The sequence below is a fragment of the Cyanistes caeruleus genome, chromosome 4 (assembly GCF_971803275.1).
Source record: "Cyanistes caeruleus chromosome 4, bCyaCae1.hap1.1, whole genome shotgun sequence".
In the NCBI taxonomy this organism is placed as follows: domain Eukaryota; kingdom Metazoa; phylum Chordata; class Aves; order Passeriformes; family Paridae; genus Cyanistes; species Cyanistes caeruleus.
The window spans coordinates 4232737-4248653 of record NC_141704.1 but is presented as its reverse complement, the minus strand read 5'-3'; the positions used below and the strand labels follow the sequence as shown (position 1 = coordinate 4248653).

Here is a 15917-nt window from a genome sequence, read left to right as displayed (position 1 = left end):
CAGCCTGCAGCTCAGTAGTGCCTCTTTTAGATGTTTCACCAAGTGATGACATCTGTGGAAGGTGTCCCTGCCCAGGCAGGAGGACTGGAACAGGAGGATCTTTAAGGTCCCTTCCAACCCAAACCATCCTGTGACCACCCTGGTTTTAAGATGTGGCCAGGAGCAGAAGGCCTGCCGGATGGACTTCAGAGAAAAAGGTTTGAGGATCCAGCATTGTGCATTTTCTGGAGCAATCTCACCCCTTCTGACTCCAGAGAGGAGTCAGAACAGGTTTGTCTTATATGAGCTGAGAACAGGGAATTCTGGGCTGATCAGAACACCTGAGAGTTACAGCCACTAATGCAGAGCAGGGCAATAATATTGTGTTATTTAATTTTCAGGTGCCTGGGCAGAGAGTTTCTGACCTTACTCCAGCCAAGGCTGGAGACTGTGATACCCCAGGGCATCCAAGACATTAATGGGATGGCAAAGCCAAGGAAAAGTCACACCTTACAGCAGCAGAAGTGGAATTTTGAGGTCTCTCAGGTAGCGGTAAACACGTATTTTGTGTCAACTCATTGATGTCCCACCTGGATTTCTGCCTCTGCAGCTTCCCTGGCTGTACCAGGTGCATTCATAGACACTGAAATATTTCCAGACATGGAGACTTCCATTATCCTTTCTGGGAGAACCAAGATCCAGCCTCCCTTTGTTGTTTCTGTCTCTGAAGGGATATGTGTGGTGATAACCACCCTGGTCCAGGCAGCTTCTCTAAGATGGATGAGCAGTTTAATGCTGCTTTTCTCACTGCTGAGCTTGCAGTGAAGATTTGTGGGCTGCTTCCTCCTCAGATCCTTGCAACCCCTATCTTTTATCCTCTGATCTGGATAACAAATCTGACAAAAGTTGTATAAGTTACAGTCTTTGGAGTATTAATGGCCTGTTTCTAAATGATTAATTACAGGGGATCTCTTGCATTCACAGATCAGTATCAGTGAGTCACGCAGTATTATTCCACAATATCTCTTCCTCCGTCAGCCTGTCCTGGATGGAAGAAGGTTGGTAGTTTCTGAGCAGAGAGGTGTGAAGAAGTTACAGGAGGAGAAGTTAGTATGGACTTCTGTGCTTTATCTACTTGTCATAACTACATAAATATAGGTTTGTGGCCCAGAGTAAACAAGGAGATTTTAATGCTCTTAACTCACAAGCCAAGGTTACTCTGTGGCATTACAGGGAGCAATTCCTGCTTCACTGAGTGGTCCCATCCCCTCCCTGTGCTCCTCCTCCTTTCTCCCTGATCTCACATCAATATTTTGGCAGCTGGGAAATTCATCTGGTTAAAGATTAACCCACATTGAGAAGCTCTCAGCTGGCTCATTTTCCCAATCTATCTACCTGGATATACAAGGCTTTCAATCAGTGTTTTGGTGTGGGATGGAAGAAGCGCTTAGGAGGGAAAGAAGAAGTCAGGAACAGGAGTTGCCAGAGTCCTAAGGACAAGGGCAGACACTTCTTCACACCGAATGCAGAGCAGGAGAGTTGTGTGTTACACAGCTCAATTATCCACACTTTTCAGTTATATAGAAACTTGGCTCACTATATTTTTGCTCCATTAAAAAAAAAATAAAATCTTTCTGATTTTGAAATGAGATTTCCCTCTTCCTCTCCCAAAAACCTGAAAAGGGAGTATGCAGCTGTATCTTCAGGCATTTCTAAAAAGCTGTCCCTAAGGGAGCAACTATTTACCAGAAGCCAAAGCATTTGCTAAATAAAATGATTCCCTGATAATGCAATTCCCAAGGTAGAGAGGGACAAGAACAAGGGCAGCAAAAGAGATTTCAATTGTCTCCCTTCTCCAGCAGGAGGCAAGTTGAAGGAATAATTGTTAATTGCTGCTAATTGTTAATTGCTGCCTGCTCCATCTGCAAAGTTTCCATTAGGAACTAATGAAACCTTGAAAGAGCTTGGATGGGTCTATTGTTCTCTGGCTCTACAACTTCTTTCCCTTACAGCAGGAACAGGGTGAGTTTTCCACTGAGCTTTGTTTAGCGTTTCTGACCCTGCCACGTGTTTTCAGCCATGCCAGAGGAGCACATCACTGGGAAGAGTTCAATTTCTTCCACAATATGATGAGTACTTTTTCTATTATTTTCATAGAATCACAGAATGGTTTGGGTTGGAAGGGACCTCAAAGATCCCCTCGTTCCAACCCCCTGCCATGGGCAGGGACACCTTGACTTCCCCAGGTTGCTCCAAGCCCCCTCCAACCTGGCTTTGAACACTTCCAGGGATGGGGCAGGACCCAGAAAAACAGGGCTTCAGGACACCCACTTCTGCTGTTCTGCCTGCCAAGAGCAGGTTCTTGTGCAAATAAATTTGAAGGCAATTCATCTGGAGCAAACATTGACACTGAGACTCAAAAAGGAACTGAAAAATCCACTTTTCATTCCCACAATTAATTATTGTGCAAAAAGTGTCTGTCTGTTGACAAGCTTTGTATTTTCCCTTATCAAGCCTTTTACCTCATCCACCCTTATTATTTCATTCACATTTTAGTCAAATCTGGAGGCACTGGGCTGCTCATGGGACAAGAAGATGGCAAATCAATACCAGGAGCTGCACTTGAGGAGCTGCCTCACCTCCTGCCAGCCACTGCATCTATTTCACGTATTTTTTCCATCTCCTTGTCTGTAAAATGTGCAAAGTGTTGCTAACTGCACTTCAAGAATCTTGTGAGTTCCTTAGCTGTGGATAACTAAATATTATGACATATAAAAGCACAGGGTATAGATATATCGTAGACTTCACACTTGTATTTCACACTCTCTATTAATGTGGCACTCCACAGTGACATGATATTTACCAAAAACTTCCTGGAAGCAGATTCAAAATTTTATTTATTTTTTTTTTCAGGGCTAAAAACTGTTAAGCACAGTGTTTATCTGCAATGGCAAGGCAAGGTGCTCAGTGAATGGTAATGAAAGGTTTCTAGTCCTAAAAATAGCCTTTCCTAGGCCGAGGAAAGAAAAAGAAAGAAAATGCCCTGTGAGATTTTTCTGGCATTAAAGCAGTCAAATTGTCTTTTTAAATAGTGTGAAAATTGACAGATTATAAAAAATAGAGAGAACAATCACTGGAGAGTGTACGATAATCTGGCAATATGGAAATTACAAATTTTAATATTTCCCTAGAGCCAATGAAATATGCAAAGGAACAACTGCATAATGCAGCAGGCTCTGTGTAACCCCGAGGTGGCTTGAGTTAGCAAGATATTCTATCCCAGTTGGTTTTATTTTTCTTGGTTAATAACAAATCCACCAAATTACTTCAATGGTGAAGGACAAAAAAAATCCTCTCTGAAGTTCAATTGTTGCACAAAGCTGCTCCATTAAATATCCAGATTTAATGATGCTCTGGTAGTTCCTGATCTTGCTGAATTCTTTACTGCAACATGAGAAGTCAGTTGTTCTAAATTGGTGCAGCTGCCATCAGCATTCAGTTGCCATAATGGATTTTCTCTGTGATCCATCAAACCCAGGTTTTCCTCCAGCAGAAACCAGCAAGCCATCCGCAACTGTGGGGAGGTTTGCTCTCCAGCTTGTAACTGGTTTCCTTTTTAAATCACAACATTTTCCTGCAAATTTGGAAGAAATCTCAATGGATGTCACATCCAGGATTCCTGCCTCTCTGGTAATGAAACCGCTGAGTAATTCCGTCTTTGAGGAAGATCAATTCCTTCTTTAAAGAGAACAAAATATTTTAACAAACATCAGTCACCAAATGACAAGAGGTTTGTTCCTGCAGACAAACAGCAGCATCAAACTCACCAAGCAGAGTCTGCAGAACGTAAGTTTTGCTTTAGAGTTTCTTTTTCCAGGAGCTTTTGTTTGGTTTCATTGCCTGAGCTGCATTTGGAATAATGGATTGCAGCAATTTCAACATAAAGCAGAAAATTCAGCCCCAGCTTGCTCAGGCTCCTGATTCAGAAGAGCTCTTCAACATGTGCTTAATTTAAGCATATACTTGAGGGTCTGAAGGGCTGAACAACACACTCGTGCCCTTCTAATTAGGGATTACTCAAATCATGACTCAACTCATCTTCCCTTAAAGCAGAGCCAGAAGCAACTCCAATGCATGAAAAACCTACTTCTGACAAAAAATACAAGGGTTTGCCTATGGTTAGAGTTACACAGGCATGTTCTGGGCTAAACTAAACAGGGAGATACTGGCAGGACTGTCCAGAGAGTCCTGAATGTAGAAATTGGAAAAAAACATTGAAATCAAACCATTTTATTCAATCCCTCTCTGGTTTTCATGGGAGGCAGTCGCTCTGTGAAGTGATGCTTGCTTTGCCTGGAGAGATGATGTTGACAGTTCATGGTTGACCCACCTTAGGTCCAGACTTATTAAACTTAGTGCATCATGCAATAAACTTTGCATTGTGCTAGACCTGGACAAGTAGTTTTCTTTGAAGGCAGGGTTCTGCACTGGTCAGATTTTGTCATTCAAAGCTTCCACTGAAAAATTTCCTGTTTCCAGTAGTTCTGACTGTAATTCTCCCAAATACAGGTGTTTCAGACAGGAAATCCTCCTCACACATCTTCCCTTTTAACAACTAAACCAAGCTGCCTTGCAGTGCTTGGGCTTAGATTTCAATAATGGTTTTGATGCAAGTTTATCACCTCCCTTCCCTCTCGTTACAGACTACAGGGTTTTTTTGTTAAACCTGATGGTTGTCCCTGGATCAACAAGCCAGAACAAATATAATCCTCCAGTAGCAAGAGGAGCAGCCCTTTTTCAGGGGGAGCAATTAATCCCCTCCAGCGACACGTGCCTAATGGATCTGTCTCTTTCATTAGCTCTGGGCTCCTAATAACCACTGTCTTTGCCATATGAGGGATGTGTTATGTCGGCCTCCTCTGCTGTCTTCTCCCTTCCCTGCCTTGTCAGCAGCATGCTAATTTATGTAATCAATTCATAGTACTGCCTAATGAATAGCTTTGAAGTCGTTAGATTCATCTGCTGGTAAAGGGGCTGATTGGTCAGCCTCTGAATCATTTCCATTTTCTGAGGCTCGAAAGTGTCAGCCAACATAATTGCTTTAGAAACACCCTTGGGAGACACTTGGGAAGTAGCTGTACAATCCCTCTTTATATTTAAGTGGAAGACAAAGTGGAACAATAATAATACTTAGCATTTTTACCACACTTCATATCATTAAAACACTTCCCCAAACATTAACTAATCCTTGCAGTATGCCCAAAAGGTGAATCATTGCTTCACTTACACCGAAGAGAGTCAGCAGTAAAGACAGTAGATCTCAAGCCTCATGGATGCTGCAGCTGATGGGTACTTTTGTGCTCAGGAAGGTGTAAACTCACATTCACAATGTCCCTCCAGTACCCAGCTCCTATGGAAATCCCTGGGGAATGTGAGCCATAGGATTTTAAACCACATAAAAGGCAGAAAAAGGCATGTGAAGGGATTGTTGGGGTGTCTGTGCAGGGCTAGGAGTTGGACTTGATGATCCTTGTGGGTCCCATCCAACTCAGGATATTCTGTGATCTATCTGAAATACTGGGAACACTTTCAAAGATGTTTTCCTGCTCCTCTCAGGTATGTGGTCCTGATGGAGGCACAGGCAGCCACTCACAATTACTGTGCTTTGGGGCAGCAAGGTTTTTGATCTGGATTGACAGCTCAGGGGATGCCAGCCAAGCACTGTCTTCACATGGAGAAAGCTTGTTGAATTCCCACCCCAAAGTGGATCTGCTCAGAGGGGACCCTGTGTGGATGGAATTTGCTGCCTGGATCAGACACTCAGGTGTGTCAGTCAGCCCCACCTGCACAGAGGCAGGCTGGGATAGCAACAAAAAACACTCTAATTTAGCTCAGAAATGGAAAGCAGAAGGTGAGATTTCCTTTCAGCTCAACTGCCTGCTACCAACAGAGTGGAGTACTTCTCTAATGACTTGAAAACTTTCAAGCACAGACGGTTTTTCAGTGCTTTGCAATGTTTATTCAGACTCCATAGTGAGCTGTGATGCAGGGTGCCCTCTGGCCACACCAGCTCAGTAATGACTCTGGCATTTCTGACAGAGACTAATAGTAGAAATTGTTATCAACGTTTTTAGCAAAATACTGCAAGCTAGAAATTGGATTTCCCCCTTTCTGCATCCTCCTTCACTCGTTAATGAGCTACTTCTTCAATGTGCCAATGGTAAAGCTGTAAAGTGAGATGGGCAATTTATTTTCTGGGCTTGAGACCCTTAGACACAGGAACACACAGTTATTTATTTTAATGTATCATTCACATAAAATTACATCATGCTTTACAGGTGTAGCAGGAAGACAAGTTTCCTTATCCCTGGGACTTATAAGGAGATATTGATGAGATGCCAGAGCAAAATGAAAATGAGATGAAGAAATCTCTCACTCCAGGTGTAGGTGAGGGCAGTGAGAGCAGCTCTTGCTATGCATTACCACTGGGACTTTGGGAATCCGGGAATGGACGTTTCTTTATTGATAGGGATATTTGGACTTTTTTTTAAATCGCTGGAGAGGTGCAACATTTCCAATAGAATGGTTTCTCCTGCACTAGTTCAGATGTTTAAAATCAGTGAGATAATAATGCTTTGCTTCTGATTCCCAATTTCCCATGGTAGGCAACAGCATATTTGAAATAACTTCCAGTGTAGGTATTTCCACCTACAGTCATAGACATCTCTGGAATGATGTTACCTGTGCAGTAAAATTGCTTTCCTTCATATTCTCCTCCCTCTCCAGAGCACCCTAATTTTTTGAGGTTGTTTTTCAGGCTGTAGAAATATATGTTATCTCATATTGGATGGATGAGCTTTGCTCTTTGTCTGTGGAAACTCAGGCATGCATCATCTGCAAGAAGCTATTTTATAAGCATATTAATATTTTTATTAAGGTAAAAATATATTAATATTTATGGGTATATGAACATCTATATTAATATTTTAAGGAAAATGCAGAAAACACAATATTCAAGTGTGCAGGCATGTGCTTATCACTATCATTTCTGCTCCAAAAATGAACCTCTCCTTTCTGTCCTGTGCCATATCAGCCCCATGAGGGTCATCTCAGGCATCCTAGGAGGGCACAGCCAACTCTAGAGGTCCCTGTGAGAGCTTTGTGCCTGGACTGAGTTGCAGAGCACAGCAAAGAGAAGCTCACACTGAAGGGGTTGGAAGAGGTTATCCAAGGGGCCTGATGGAGGAAGAATATACCCAGAGGTTACAAAGCATCTGGGAGGGTAGGTATTGGTGTTTAAAGGGAAATTCCCTTTCAAGCCTTTAGGAAAGAGTCACTCTAATCTTCTGGATCCTGCACATTGACAGGTGACATTGGGGAAGGACTGTGACAAGGTCTTGATTCCTTGCTCCAGGTAGTCAGGGATGAAGGAAATACATTCCAGAGTGGGGACGACTCAGACCTGGGTATTTTGCACACTGGAGCAGTGATCCTTGGTGGCTTTTTTTAACTCATACCTTTTCTTTTTTCTGTTAGTGTTTTCCTTCTGTTTTCTGCGATGCTCTCCCTGTTTTTGCTTCCAGGGTAATGGAGAGAAAAAAAAGTGAGTTGTGACCTTCCCTGTGATCACAGAAGGACAACATCTGGTTTTCCAGGGAAAGCTTGCAATAGTTGTCCATCCCAGGTGGGGAATGCACCCCCAGGATATGTGTAACCCTACAGATGTTCCTGTGCCTGCCTGACCCACAAAGCCACCACGAGAGGTGGTGCAGGGAAGAGGCAGGGACATGGAGGGGAGTCAGTGCCTGAGAGGGAGCACAAGCCAGGATGGACAGGGACACAAGGGACAGCAGCGACAGTCTGTGTGGGGCCTGGCCATCACTTTGTTGCTGCTGCTTCCAGGGCAGTCAAACATCCCTCATCTTGTCATGGTCTCCAGCCCATGCCACCACAGGAACCCAACAGGTTACCACCTTGCCATCTCTACTGCATTGTTCACCCAGCCTCAGTTTCAATCTCCAGAGAAGTTTAAACAAGAAAACCACCACCAGTAACCAAAAGGCTTTGCCTTCACTAAAGGAGCAGTTTAATTTCTTGACAGAATTCCAAAGCAATCCCTTCACCTGCGGTATCTCACATAATTACTGACAGCACTGAGAGGAAAAACCTTGTCCTTGCTGCTCAAGAATGTCCAAGGGACCCTAATGCACTGTTATTATTTTGCAAGAACTCCTTTCATTCATGATTTATATAATTTGATTTGATTTGATTTGATTTGATTTGATTTATAAAGGGAGACAGAAAAGCAGTTGTCATCTCTTCTTCCCATGCAGGCGTCAGGTCTGAGCAGAGACAAGAGGTGAGTGGTGCTTGGTGACAGATTATTGCCAGGGTTGAGATATGGGGCCTTTTTGTTTTATTCTCCATCTAAATTAGTTACTGCAAAGAGATTTCCCTGGTGGGAAATGCGTTTCAATATTTATTTCCTACCTGACACTTTATTATTCTTTTATTGAGTGGAATGTGTTCTTGCTCTCTCTGTGCAGGTTTTCATGCAGAACTCGCTATGACACTGCTTTGGTTTATAAACTCACACCATGTGCCTGATCCTGTTGGCTGTGCAAAATGAAAAATTGTCTGGGGGCTGACCCCTTGCCCACCCTCAAAATTAAAGATAATGCAAGCATCCAGTTCAACTTGACTCCAGATGGAAATAATGAAATTTCTCTAATATTCATTAAAAAAAAAGTGGGTTGGACAGGTTGGGGGATGCCTAACACAAAATTCCTATGAATTAGCAGAAAGGTTTCATTCCAGTGGTTCATTTAAATTTTGATAATTTGTGACAACAGGATAATAGGCTGAGGTGGTTTTTGTCCACTGGGGAAGGGAGCAGCTCAGTTTTTGGTGACTGCAAAGTCTCAGGTGCTGTTCACTACCTCTCTCTGCCTGGGAGGATGTAAATCATAGAATCATTAGGTTTGGAAAAGACCTCTAAGGACATTGAGTGCAACCATTAACCCAGCACCATAAATGATTGCTGATGTTCTGCGTCTGCATTGTGGGGTTGGACTAGCTGGCCTTAAAAGGTCCCTTCCAACACAAACAATTCCATAATTCTATGGTCTGATTCTCTCTGCTTTGTACAATATGTTCAGACATGCACTGGAGAGGGGCTGGAGATGTGGCCTAGAAGGCAGGGACTCCTGAGCACAAGGGACACTCCCTTCTCCAGTAGTTCCTTCTCACAGGTTTTTCTACAATCAAGAAGGGGCATATAAATATTGCACAAAAAAAACATCAGACCTGCTTTTCATGGTGGCCCAGGGCTTCAGAAAAAAAACCCCAATTTAGCTACCTTTATAATTTTTATATTTGCTTCCCTTGAAAAAGATTCAAGATGCATTGTGTGGCTCCAAGAAGAGAAAGCAACACTCCTCCCTGTCTTACACCTCAGACTTTCCATTAAAAAGGATGAATGTGATTACAAATTCCTGCAGGTCAAAGAAATTGAATCCTGGTCTTCCACCTCACAGCTAGATTACCAAAAAAACCCACCGTAAGTGATTTAAATATCTTAAGCCATATAAATATCAAATACTAAGCCAAAAACACTGCACCTTCCTAATCCTCTGACTTCAGCAGAATTTCAGTAATTCAGCTGCCTCTGAGGCCCCCTTTATAAAAATCTGTGGTAAACACATAAAAGTCACCCCTCAAATCTGATGGAGAATGATCAACCCTTATGGTGCTTTTCTCAAAATGCATCAAAGTGGTAGCCAAAACTGAGTTGCAAATAGATTTTATGTATTTATAAGTTACAGTGGAAAAGATTTAGCAAGAGAATATTTATAATAGAGCTTTTTCACAAAATAACTCTATGCAGGACAATATAATATTACAGAGCATACCAGACCTTTACATTAAGAATGTAATCTATTTTTATAATGGAACTCTAAGAGTTTCTGCTGATGTTTTGAAGACTGAAATGTGTTTTCCTCCTCCCTGAGCTGATTATTTTTTCTCAATTTGGCATCTTATTTGTATCATTTCTTCTTATACAATTTTATTGTGACATCTGGCTGTAAAGTAAAAAATGTAGCCTACAGGAAAACTTGGAATTGTGCTCCCCACAGTGCATCAGTCAGACAATAAAATAGCCATCACTAGAAAACTGTGTTTACAAAAGCTACTTTTTGTAAATAGAAAGGTTTTTTTCTGGCTTTACATCTGAATGAATGCATAGGGGCAACATTTCAGGGAAAAAAAAGTGATTTTTTTCACTTCAGTAAGGCAGTTCAGGCTGGCTCTACCAATTTTTCTTTTCTACCACTTCTGAGGTCATTTGAAAATGGACCTCTGTTGGGTGGCTTTGGGGTTAGGTTTATTTAGTTGATTGTTTTCTGCCCCTGTGTGTGAGGATTGTCTTCCTTTGTGTTCATCCCACCATTCCTTCTCATCCTGTGACCAGCTCCCCTGACCCACCTCATGATTTTCAGTGACGTGTGTCCAGATTTAAGCAAAGTAATGGTAATTTGGGCTTCAATATCCTCCTTTGAAAACGATGGATAATACAGCTAACAGGTCAGTGGGAGAGTTAATACTGGATTAGAAGCAGCTCCAAGATTGTTATCGCAGTGTTAATACATTTATCTACTGCAGGCTTAGGGAAAGAAGCAAAGCAGCATGATTACCTTCTTACAAATTGATTACATCCATGCAAACACTGCGGAGGAAAACGCAGGCAGATCAAAGCACAATTTTGACAGCAGACTAGCTAAACAAGTTATTTTAGCAACTCCTTAAGGAGGCAAAAGAAGGAGAGTCTTGGCTGGAGGCCCCATTGCATGAGCAAGGCCTTGCAGAAGGGAGGGATTGGTTTGGGGAAAGGTTGTTTGGTGCTGGTAACTCTGCTCTGTTCACCTGATTGTGCTGGAAAAGGATTGTACTGAAAGGATTGTACTGCAGTGCTGCCATGCCCTGAAACAGAACATGAATGTAGAGATGAAGTGGCACCTGCTCTTACAGATCATGGAAGGAATCAAATACTCCTCAAGTATGAAGTGTTTTTGATGGTCAGTTTAGGGAGAGATGAGGTACACAAAATCTCTTTGCCTCCACTCAGAAAAGACCAGATGAAGAAACCTCCATTATTGTTCTCTCCATGGGAATGAATCCAGACAGGATTTCAGGAATGGCTGGAACTGGCCATTTTCTACAAGTTATAAGACAAAACCCAAATCTGTGGTTTAACTCCCATGCTCTTCTGATAAAAGTGTAATCATAGGTTTCACAGGATGGTTTGGGTTGCAAGGGACCTTAAAGATCACCCAGGGTAGGATGTAGGCAAATACAGCATAACACAACCTGTATTGCCATGTCACTCAAAGATACTCTTGCTTACCAAAAAACTTCATGGGCTCATGATATTTAGAATGATTTTAAGAGCTCCTCAGTAAAGCCACAGGTACTCTGCCAAGTGACATTTAAGAAGAAGATAATTCCAACCTATTTCCTCTGTAGGCACGTGTAGTCCATCCCAACTCATCTTGTTGTGGTTTACAGGGATTTTTTTTTTGATATCTTATCACATGTTAGTGTTTATTATGACCACAGCTCAAATAAATCCATGTAATTAATTTTTTTGCTGGTAATTATCTGCTCATCCAGCTGTGATTGTGGAGATCAGGGTAATTGCACTAATGTTATCTGAGTTATACAAGCCTGATCAGACTGTCCTGTGACCTAAGATAACCCACAGAATGTATTTTTCAACCTGTCTTGCTCACTTCACCCTTTCACAAGTGGAGGTGATAGATCAGTTCTACTGGACTGAGTGCAAACAAACTGATCTAAAAGGTCCTTCCCTGCCTGTCTCATGATCCTGTTGAAGATTTTAGTCAGGAACAATTTATATCTTCACCAGGAAACACAACAGCAGAGCCCAAGCAACACAGCATCAGGAGAGAAGAGCTAGAGACAAGAGGTGTGGATGGAAGAAGCAATGAGGATAAATTATTCTGGAGGTTTTCAACCACCCAGATTCTCAAGATTTTCTGAGTTCTGCTTCAAAAGCCTTTGGTGATTCTGTCAGAACAGTTGCAGGAATCAGCTGAATAAGGGCCAGAGTGTGCAAAGGGGACAAACATGAGGATAATTCACCACTTTCTTCAGTTTTCTTCTTCCAGGCCCAAATCTTCAAGGCAGCAACCTGTGGTTGCATCAGCAGATTCGATTGGCTGTGAAGAACCCTTTGTTTCTCAGTGGCTGCAGATGGCATAGGTTAGAATTCAGCTGACCAGATATGCAACCCATATTAGATTAATTCCACCTATACAAGGTGCAGCACAGCATTTGAGCTGTTAACTCCCAGCTCCCAGCAGGGCCAATGGACACAAATATTCATTTTTAGAATCCATGTGACTGATTGTAGACAATTAATTTATGACTAGATGAATGATCTTCCTAAAAGTGCAGTGCCCTGCTGACTGTAGAACTAGTCTAGACAAGAAGTTTGGTGGTAGGTACTGGAAGTATCTTGATCAAGACAGGGGTGACCACTCCAGGCTGATTTCATACTCAACCTAGCCTCCAATGGTTTCCAGATCAACAAACAGGAATTTAATTAATTTTTAAAATCTTACAAGGGTGTGAATAAATACTAGAATATTTACAGATATGGGGTTTTGAGAGTACACAGTCAAATTCTTGTTTTTTTTCACTTTAGTAAGATGCTTAAACTTATTTTGACAATACTTCAACATCAAGAATTGGTGTCTGCCTGCAAGATGAGATGTGTTTTAGCACAGCTTGTTGATCTGGAACAGTGATAACAGTAAAAATTATATATACCTGAAATTAAATATCTATCTATGTATCTATCTATATTTATAAATTGTGTAATCTTGCCTTTTCTGTGGTGCAGTCACAGCATTTAACTCAGATATTCATACCAAAGGAAAATCTTTTCCCAGTGAGTTAAACTAACACTGTGAAATTTAATTAACCAGTTGATACAAATATAGAGCAGTGTAGTCTCGGACTGTAACATTTTTGATGGTAGCAGAAATACATTGTGGATTTTTCAGTGTCATATTTGCTGACATTTTTCTTAATAAGCTTAGTGAGTGAAGCTCACTGAAGCACACCATCTCCAGAGACCTTCCCCTTTAGTTTTACTGTGGATTTGGATTTTTCCATTTCAAGCCATTTGAAATCCCAGATGAAATCCTTCAAAGCAACTTCCACTTAAAGTTGCTGCGGCTTCCTGAGCTCCCTTAGAAATCAACTTATCCAAATCATGGCATTAAGTGGGGCAATAGTATTTCATTTCAAACAGTCGGGAAATTGACTGTTACACAGCTTTGGTGGTACAAAGATGGCTGGTAATTTCTAATTTTAAAGGTCTTTTGGAGGATTCATAAAGCCCTTGAGAGCACTGCAAAGGAACATGATACTGTGTTCTGCTGCTAATGAAATAAAGTGTCTGAGAGATTAAGCAGGGGGAAGTCTTGTGTTAGAATAGGTTGACAAAACAGATGAAACATTGAGAATTCATCCAGCTCATCAAGAAAGACCTGACAAGATCTCAAACAGCAGAAATCTCTATGCAAACCTTACTTGGTTGCCTTTAAACCTGAATCTGACATGCCAGTCCCATATAATTCTCCTTTTCCAAACAAAATGGTGTAATGGTTTCACTGAGTAGAAGAATGGAGAAATTGCATTTGCAAGAAGATCACAGATGCTGAGATGCAAAATTATACTCCAGTGTGGAGTCCTCCAAGACCCTCTTTTTATGGGGATACAATTAGGGAATGAGTTCTTGGAATCACAGAACCATTAAAGCTTGAAAAGCCCTCCAAGATCGAGTCCAGCTTTTGACCAAATACCACCAGGGCCACTAAACCATACCACAAAGTGCCACATGCATTTGTTTTTTGAACACTTCCACGGATGGTGATTCCACCACTGTCCTGTGGAGCCTGTTCCAATGCTTACCCATGCTTCCAGTGAAGAAATTTTATCTAATATCCAACCTGAACCTCCCCTGGCACAACCTGAGGCCATTTCCCCTTATTCTATCTCTACCTGCCAGTGAGAAGAGGCCAAACCCCTGGATTACAAGGAATCTTGTTACATTCCTTTGTGAAGAGTCCTGGGACATGGCCACTGATAAAAACACCCCAAAACCAGTGCAAGCTGAATCCTGAGATCAAGAAAACCAGCTAAAGAGTGCAATAAAACATGATTACGAGAGTTGTTCACTCAGCAAATCCCACCCCACTGCTCACCAATCTCAGTCAAGACCAGAAAACACTTCTTCAGCTACTCCTACAGCCCAGACAATTCTGTTGACAGGAAAAGAGGTTTTCTAAGTTTATGGGGAAGAAGAAATCAGAAGCTGAGTGTCAAATTCGGCCATCCTCCTACCTGCCTGATTCAGTTTTACAGGGGAGACTAGAGGATGATAAATCCACCTCCTCCCTCTTCACAGGAGCAGCAAATCGGTGAAGTCATTCCAGGTTTGAAAAATGAGCTGTAACTAAATGATGTCAGTATATCTATGCCCTTGTCTTCTCTCTCTGCTGGCATTTTCCTCCCTACAGCTGAAAATACTACCCATCCCAGGAAAAGGAGAGACAAATCCCCATGGAGCAGGAAGGCAAATGCAAATTCTGCTGCCTGTAGATCACCCGAGCTGAAGGCTTCACGTCTCACGATGATAACGCAGCACGTGGCCCAGGACCAGGAGGCTGCAGGACCAGCGTGCCACTGATTCATCCTCCCTGCATGGGGCCAGCACACAGCAGTACTTGAGGCACATTTGTCCAGCTGATGGTTTGACTTCATCTGAAATGTTTCCCCGGGTCACTGACCTGTTAATTGTAGGCAGAGCGCGGGAGATAATAAATAGTCAATACGCTCCTGACTCAGATCCTTTCCTCACAGTTACCAGGCAACCTCCCCCAGCTCTCCACAGCTCTGCTAATACTTTTCCCTCCCTTCCCACTGCAAACTTAGGGTTGGAGAGCGTGTGTTCATCAGAGGGTGAGAGACAAGGCAGGGCATATTTAAGTTGGATGGCTTTTTACAAGCATTAAGCAATGCGCTCCTGTAATAAACAACTATGCCAGAGCTAATACTCAATAAACAGTGTGCTTTATAAGCAATTAGGGACTCACATTGTGGAACAGCCATTTCAGGGGAAGATGCACTACCCCAGCAATGCTTAGCAAGATAAGTGGCTTGTTAAAAGCATCATAATTCTCCTTTAAAAATCAATTAACAGTTTGGTGCATTTTTTTTTTTAGTGTAAGGACTGCTGGGTGTCTTATTCAAATGACAATGAATCCAGGGAACTGCTTTTCATGTTCTATTCGTTGGCTGGTGTTTAACCCCAAAAAGTGCAAATGGAAGCAAACCTGAAAAATAAAGAAATAAAATTATTTAACTGTAGTCAAGTTCAGTTGCCAAGAGTCAGCTAAAGATGTTCAGATGAGTCAGACAAACACATTTTCTCTGGGCAAAGGAGAAATCACAGCACATTAGAAAACCATTTCCTTTGTGTTTTTTACTCGGTGTTGGGTTTTGTTTTTTTTTAAATTAAATTCATTAATAATCTCTTCCCTGAATCACAATGGATTAGGCAGCAGAAGTTTAGTTTAGAGATATTTGATTGTGAGTTTTATCTGAAAAGGCAGTGCAGAGTCCTGAAGTTACAGAATGTCTTTTCTCTTCTAATGAAACCTGCTTTGTGGGAACCCTGGGAAAGAACAGTCTCTCAGGGTACCAAGCACAGAAAAGAGGGAGAGAAAATCATGAGGATAAACCTGGCCCTGCCTCCCCTCCTTGGCCAGCAGCATCAGGGCACTGGAGAGCCAAAAGCTCTCCTCTTTTCACCTCACAAAGCCTGAGGTGTTTTCAGCCACTTCTGC

The 15917-nt window shown here is 42.0% G+C and overlaps 1 long non-coding RNA gene across 1 annotated transcript; it reads left to right on the top strand.

Moving 5' to 3' along the window:
- Window positions 1–1964: 1964 nt before the first annotated feature.
- On the top strand, window positions 1965–15223 carry LOC111923238 (uncharacterized). The gene is made up of 5 exons (XR_002860971.2): window positions 1965–2001; window positions 2536–2711; window positions 7516–7582; window positions 8313–8338; window positions 11906–15223. It is a non-coding gene; the product is annotated as an uncharacterized LOC111923238 (long non-coding RNA).
- The last annotated feature ends 694 nt before the right edge of the window (window positions 15224–15917 follow it).